Below are 8,429 nucleotides of genomic sequence, written 5' to 3'. Positions count from 1 at the left end.
GCACTCCATAATGGGCTCGGCTGTCGCCTCGCCCATTATGTCGTTCAAAGTTTGCTTTCATCCATTATGGGCTGGGAGGTCGTACATTATTGTTTAAATAATACTGAATGTTCACTTTTCAATCTCCCGTCTAACACTGCAATCGGAGAAATTCCCAAGGTGGCGGATCAGCTTTATACATTCACAGTTCATTGTCATTCTCCCAAATTAACACCTTTCAAATTGCACACTCCAATCAGTATTTGCAGAGATGTATATGGACAAAAAGGAATTGGTAGTTTCTGTAATCTACAGGAGGCCTAATACCTCAATACATGAATTTCTTGAGTGCTTGGGACACATGCAATCAAATTCATCCTAAACTCATCATTGATTCTGTTCCTTCCATTTCTTGTCCATGCACTAACCCACATTATTAACTTGTTCTCTCACTGAAGGCATTTTTACCAGATCCACTGAAATTTGCAAAAATCACACCGATATATAAGAATGGCTTGAAGCCAGTAACTATACAGAGCTATATTTCATTTCTGCCTGTTCTCAGTAAGGTTTTCGAATCAATTGTACATGATCAGCTAATCACTTTCCTTGACAATTTGGTTTCTTACTGATTTGGTTTCTTACATTCCAGACAAAATGGACATTCAACGGTTTTATTACATTTGGCATCTTGATTGACCCTAAAGAAGGCTTTTGATACAATTAACTATCAAATTCTACTCAACAAACTTTCTTACTATGCAATCAGAGGTGTTTTTTACCTCTCCATTGGTTCCAAAGCTATCTGGAAAATCATCAGCGGGGTTTCAATTATCAATATCTCCACACAAGAGAGATTAAATGTGGCCTACCCCAAGGATCTATCTTGAGACCTATCCTTTTTTCTTCCGTAAGGAAGAGATATATTTATGGGTGGAAGTCTGTGTGTGTGTGTGTGTCTGTGTGTGTCTGTCTGTCTGTGTCATCGTTTTCTCCATAACGGCTTGCTCAATTCAAACGAAATTTTGAAGACGTATTCCGTATGGTAATGGCAAGACTTGATTAGGTTTTGGTAAAAATCCTGTGAATATTAATGAGCAATTTATGTAATTAATGATTTTCAGTAATTAGGCTATATCTCAAGAAGTCACGCTTCAAATTCATTATAACTTGGTACACACATTTGCGATAACAAAGCACACCTGTCCTGAAAATATTACTAAAGAAGCTTTTAGTTTTAATAAGTTATTAGCATATTTTTGTAGGCCACTAAAAAGGAAAAAATAGTTTCTCGTCAGGAAATGTTGTCTATTAAAAGTGGTACAACGATGCGCTTATTTATTTTTTTTACATTCTCAACAAATGTCACAGTACATGTTGTGGTTGGCCAGGAGATCACTAACAGCAATGAGCAAATAGCAATCAATGAGAAAAAATAACTTATTACATATGTTCTGTAACGTTGTATTCCAACAATTGTCTGTAGGAATGACAATCTCAAAACTTTGCCCTTACGGAAGACATTCACTTTACATCTGGTTTTATCTATATTAATGATATTAACAAATCTACTGATGCTTTCAACATTCGACTGTTTGCTGACGATACTAATCCTTTCAAATACATGACATCCACCCATATTAACCTTTCCCTTCTCAGTAAACCACTTGACAAAGTCAACCTCTGGTGCAATGCACACAAGCTTACAATTAATATAGAAAAACAAACTATGTGGTCACAAAAACGTCCCAAAAATCCACCCACTTGGAAGGATGTCTTTGTATTGGCAATACACCCGTAGAGGGAGTGTTGTCAGCCACTTACCTAGGTGAAGTAATTGACCTCTCTCTTACTTGGAAGTCACATATTGAAAAAGTGAGGAACACAATTAGTCCAAAAGTTGGCATAATTTCATGCTTTCGTCACTATGTTCCTAAATCTGTCCTCATCCTCCTCTATAATAGTCTAATTCTCCCCCACCTTAGTTATTGTGTTGAAATCTGGGGAAAAAACTTATCCAATTGCTCTCGACCCACTTCTCCATCTATAACAAAAGTACTTTGTGAGATACAAGTTTTTGACAAAAAATGAACATTTTTACACCTAATTTGCATATCACTCATGACATCATTGTATCCTTAATATTTCTTCATCTATACATCCCTAGATGCATTCCCATTAAATTTCAGCCCAATCTGCTCAGTAGTTTTGGAATTATTGACTTTTGACCAAAAAGACACATTTTAGCCCTAATTTGCATATCACTGATGGGACCATCATGTCATTAACACTTCTTAGTTAAAACACCCTATAGAATGTTTCACCCAGATTTCGCACCAATCTGCAATCACAAACTGGTGGTAAGATCATTTTGATTTAAACAATTTTTCATTAGAACACCATAAATAATGTCCCCACCAAATATCAAGTCAAACGGTCTGGCAGTTTTTGACTTTAAGTCGTTTACACACACACACACACACACACACACACACACACACAGATGCCGGACGATGCCTATAGCACTACTGAACTTAGGTTCTGTTGTGCTAAAAAATGATTTTTGAGGTTGGCTATGAATAATTCCAGTGTCTTACAGCTTTAACCCTGGAAAATTTTAATGATGAAAGAAATAAACTAGGGATCTAAAATAATTTTGAGGCAATTCGAATTTCAATTTTCTCACAAATTTACCAAAAACACCGTCCATAATTGTCAACAACATTCAACTTGTAGTAGACATAACATCGTCTGATATTTTAATTTAACAGTCTATGGACCTGCTTGCAGGTGGTGCACATATTTCGTTAGTCCTGCTTGCATACGAAACAAGTCACCCCTACGGTGTTGAGGGTTGTGTCAGTAATATAGACCCGTGCCCGTCTGCAAGCAGGACTAGCATTTCGTATGCAAGCTAGACTAAATTTAGTCAAGTGTTCAAAGCTCAATGTGACATGGCAAGATACATCATGTAAATTGGAATTGTAGACCTGCTAATCTCGGCAAAAATAAATATTTCGCTAATCATAACTGAAAAGGTCTTGTCTGAAAATTTGTCAATCTCAATGACAGAGATGCAGAGCACTAGCGTCTTCCAACAGTACGTCATATGCGTCAAGCGAAAGGTACTAGGTCATCTACCGTCTCCTGAATAACTGTCCCTCACTTTTGAGCTGCTAGATTCATTCATGCATAAACCATTATTAGGTAGAAGACATCACAAAATACTATTATTAACTTTTTATCATTTGTTTTTGAAAATTCACAATGTTTCATCGTTAAAATGATTTTTTATAGGGTAAGGCTTATTAGCGAAAGAACTTTGACCTCATGTGTACTCATTTCTACACTGCATGCCACATTACCACATCGGCAATTTTGACGTGGTGATTTTGCCACCAATGTTGATCGTACAAAATTAAAACTCCATAAATGAACCACAAAGTACTTTCCCTTTCAAAATGAGGTAATTTTAGAATGAGTATTATCGTTTTTATTGACGACTGACTCTGTCAAAAATCGTCCCCTACAGTGACAGCATACACTTTCAGGCTTGGCAACTTCATGACTTTGTCGATCGAGAGCATATATATACCTACTGGAATGAACCATTTTGTAGAAGGGGTGCAGAATTTGTATTTGAAGTCTGCAACCCTGTTTCGAACAAATACTTGTCATTTGAGCACACAATGCATAGAATTACGACTATAGCACATATTACATTGCTTGTTTGACGTCAATGGTGTCTTGTGAAAAGTGGCAGTTTACTTAAAGGTGATTCAAAATGCTCACATTCACTATCGCTAATTTGCTAGATGACATGTTTGTGAAACGCATTCTGGTTTTAAAACTTTTCAAAAGTGTCTGCAAACACCTTAAAATGACCTTTTTTCAGTCAGTACCCTTCGGGTTTACTTCGAGAGTTTTCGGGTATTTCCGGTCCCACCTTGACCACGAGATTTTGTGACGTCATAAGGAGTAATGGTTAGCACTAAGGCTATGACGAGCGTAGTCAACAGGTGAATAAAACTCAACAGCATTGTGAAAAAATACATTGCCGGTGGTTGTAATAGACATCAGTAAACAAAAACTACACTCTACATGTCTTATTAACCAACATTTACCAATATTTACTCACACTTTCTGACTAATTGGCAGTGTCTGTGGGTATAAATACAACAATACTGTGTCCCCATATTATGGCAAAATAAATCAAAACGGCTAGACTAGATATACATAAACACTTGTAATGTCGTGTGTTTCACATTTATTGACTTTTATTTATCTGATTTTTTATCATTTGCCGACAAGCAACACTACGATACCGCCGTGACGCGTTGATGGCATCCCGGGCCGAGGACGGCATATTTTAGCCCAGTCGTATTCGCGTCGCCTTTCATGAATGGTGCATTTAACAACAAAGTAAACATATTTCATCTCGAATAAATATACTAGCTATTAGAATACTAATGGGAAACTTCAAGAAGGCGTATCGGGACATGTGCCACAATATATTTGTTAGTCCCATAATACACTAATTGATTCGATTTGCTCCGAGCATACGGAAGCACGCTCCAAGTCATTGCATCATGTAAATGGACCTGTGACCGACCTAATTTTGTTGTCCATATATAAAATGAGAGTGACCTGTAAATGTTTCAGTTTTCGTTGTGGTCTTGTGTTGTCACATGTTTGGCTTGTGAACACAAGTTTACATCTACCGTAATTCCTCGGTTTTGCGCCCTCACACGGGCAAGCGCCCAGGCCTTTCTTTTTTATAATGTCGAGTTTTGGCAAAGTTGCAGGAAACCCCCCCCCCCCCCCTCCATACCTAAACTTTGAATAGATGATTGTGTATGTGTGAGCTAATAAAAGAAGAACGTAAATCCTGGTATGCGATGAATGAAATTTTTGTTTGATCTCTAACTATTTTGTTTTATGTTCATGTGTGTGTTTGTTCTCTTACTATTTTTTTTTTCATGTGGTTGTGACTCACAGGTATTAATGCCCCTATATACTTATGTTACAAGTCCATTTTATGTGATATGAGAAACTATTTTAAAAACGTTTTATGTTAGCTTTTCGAAGCTTGGAAATATTACCTCAAAGGTTATGAATAACCTAAACATTGCCTTAGTATCTCAAGCAAAAAACTCCAGATCTGCCAGGGGGAAAACCCAAAGGACTCCCTCACCCCAGAGGTCACTCATACATTCAACCAACAATCAGATGCACCAACAACCTGTTTACTGTCATAATGGTATTAAACTTTTCTTAAATATTGTCACCCTATTCTAATTTGATATGATATTGTCTTTTCAAGATCTGAAACGTTTGCAAAGATAGTCTAAAATTGCCTTAAACTCCAAATCTCCCCTACCAATGATACTACCATTATAGATGTGCTGACCTTTACTACATGTATATAATGATGCCATTTAAACTTTTTAAGAACATATTTCAACCCTTAGTGTAAGTTATAAATAATAGTTTCTGATACTTGCTGTCTTGTAAAGCATGGATTAAGTTATTGCTTGAAAGGGTCTGAATAGCCTAAATATTGGCTTTAAGAGAAAAAATCCTCCAGGGTTTCTAGAGGGAGACCCCCTCAGACCCCCCACATGAGGTGGACATATCCCAGTCTCAAGCTCTTCCCCTCTTACTGTCAAGATGCTATCAAAGTATATTTCAAAAGTATTTCAACCCTATGTAGTTGCTTTTAACATGTTGGTGGACAGTTGTCTTGTAATTAGGCTTGGAAATTATTGTCTGAAAGGGTCTGAATAGTCTCAAAATTGACTTTTCAGAGTTAAAAACCTCCAGGGCTTCTAGGGGGACCCCCTAGGACCCCCCCCCCCCCACACACACACATGAGGTGTACACATCCTAGTCTCAAGATCTTCCCCCTACCTCTTACTATCAAGATCCTATCAAACTATATTTCAAAAATATTTCAACCTTATGTAGTTGCATTTTACATGTTGGTGCTGTCTTGAAAGCTTGGAAATTATTTTCTGAAAATGTCTGAATAATCTCAAAATTGACTTTTCAGAGTTAAAAACCTCCTGGGCTTCTAGGGGAAGACCCCCTAGGACCCCCATAAGAGATGTACATATTCCCTTCTCAAGCTTTCCTACCCTTCACTGCCAAGATGTTATTTAACTCCTTTTCGAATATATTTACCCTGTGTAGTCAATAATTATAAATATGATAGTGCTAACCTGGGATCTTATAAAGTAGATGCAAGACAGTCAAGCAGTCCACACTGACTCACGATAAAAAAATACCTGTCATGCGAATATTATATATGGGGGGGGGGGGGGGTCATCATGTTTTAGAATTAAGGGATAGGGGGGGTCAGCCTGTTTTTGGTTTTACAGATAGGGGGGGGGGGGGGGGTCAGTGACTTTTTGTCAGTCTGATTTAAGAATCCACCCCCCCACCCCCCCCAGGCTGGAGAAACTGACCGGGTGTTTGCAGACGCTTTTTAAAAGTTTTAAAACCACTGTATTTCACAAAAATGTTGTCTAGGAAATTAGCGATAGTGAATGTGAGCATTTTGAATCACCTTTAACCCTTTCACCACATAATGTGAGTGAGTGTGGTGTACTCAAACTGATATAAAAATAAGTTGCTTATTTTTAAAAAATAAGGTATCATTTGAATGGAAAATAAATTTTCTAAATCATAGTAGCAAATACATACATTCAAATATCACACACATAACCGAAATATGGATTAATGTAATAAAATATTAATAAAACAAACATAGGTTGTTTATTTATTGACATATCACAAATAAACAAAATATTTACATTACAAACAAAATTCAAAATACCAACATTTATGTTCCTACAAAACTTCTGTATACTGGTTAAATGGTCAAAATCGGCGAAAATTTGTCAGAAAATGTTATTTTTAGTCGTAATAAATTTGAACGAAAATAATTAACGGTTCACTAATCCGATTACAATGCAATAGTCAGCCCCGCACCGGCAATCAAAGGGACAAAAATATCTGAAGTCGTCGCCCCAATACCTTCTGAAAAATCAGTTTGTGTAATTATATATCATTATTTGACAGAACAACAAAAAATTATCACCAAATTTATCCTCAAAATCAGTAAAAAATGCCCCCAAGTTGGTAGTTTACGAGTCCAAATCGGGACGCCAAAGTGACGCTTTTCGTCGACATGCTTACCCACGAAAGCAAATATGCAGTCGTGACTTTGAAGTTACGTTGCGATAATCTGATCCTTCCATATACTGTATCGAGTTCACTCAGCCATCTCCTTGTACAAAACATCGTATTCATAGTCAAAATTGAGTGGAAATTTCTACGAACAGCACCTTTATTTACATTGCAAACGATGTTAGGGGAGACATATTTTGCTTCGGCGTTGTTGAAATTTGAATTTTACATTGAAAAACTCGCGCAAAAAAAACGATCGGAAAATCGCCCATATCACGAGTAAGTTTCCCTCCACTGACCTCTACACACTAAGCTAATACAAATACAAGTCATTATTGAGCCGTAACAAAAAGAAATAAAACCAAAATAATCCACGATATAGCCCAAAATTACCTCAAGAACGTTAGCATGGGCGTCGGCACGGTCACAAGATTGCGTAAATTTGAACGACATTCAAAAATTCAACCATAAACTGCCGTCGACAGCTCACACGGCCTTAGCGGGAATTTGATGCTTACATACAAGTACAACGTGTTCCCATAGCTAAATACTTGTATTCAACAATGTATTTCAAGTCAAATTCTGTCGAAATATCCAAAGATAGTGACATAATTTATATCGTAGGCCATGTTATGAGAGCCGTTAATTACTTCCGCCATGTTGAAATTCAATTTCGTGAGCGAAAAACGCACAAAAAATTACGATCGCTCGTCATTTGGATCGTACTCCAGATACCGTTCACTGTCATGCTTTCAAAATGGCTGTGTAGATAAACAAGGCTAATACGCATGTGTGGAACTAGTTATGGCAGCAAATTTTGCAGCAATAGCTGCCGTTAAACAGCTTAACGGCGAGGTAGGTGAATGAACTTTGGCGTTCCCGCAATAGCGGGAATTGGTGGGCGCCCTAGCGCGTTCCCGCAATAGCGGGAATTGGTGGTGAAAGGGTTAAAGTCTCCTGGACTGATTTCCAATATGGCGTCGGTGACAATGCTCATTAACATATTAATTTTTTTTTTTAATTACAAAAATATCATCAAAAATAGAAAAGATGTACTGACTTGAAATTAACAAATCTGAGTAAGCTACCCCCTGCGCATCAACACACCAGATATCAAAGCAATCTGACGAGAAGTATTTGAGGAGATGAAGAAAAAAAATCATAAAAATTTGAAAATGGCACAGATCAACTTGGCATGAACAAATCTGAATAGCCTCCCCCAGGGAACATGCACACCAAATATCAAAGAATTCTGACTG

The sequence above is a fragment of the Glandiceps talaboti genome, chromosome 12 (genome assembly GCF_964340395.1).
Source record: "Glandiceps talaboti chromosome 12, keGlaTala1.1, whole genome shotgun sequence".
NCBI lineage: Eukaryota > Metazoa > Hemichordata > Enteropneusta > Spengelidae > Glandiceps > Glandiceps talaboti.
Note: the sequence above shows the minus strand (reverse complement) of the source record.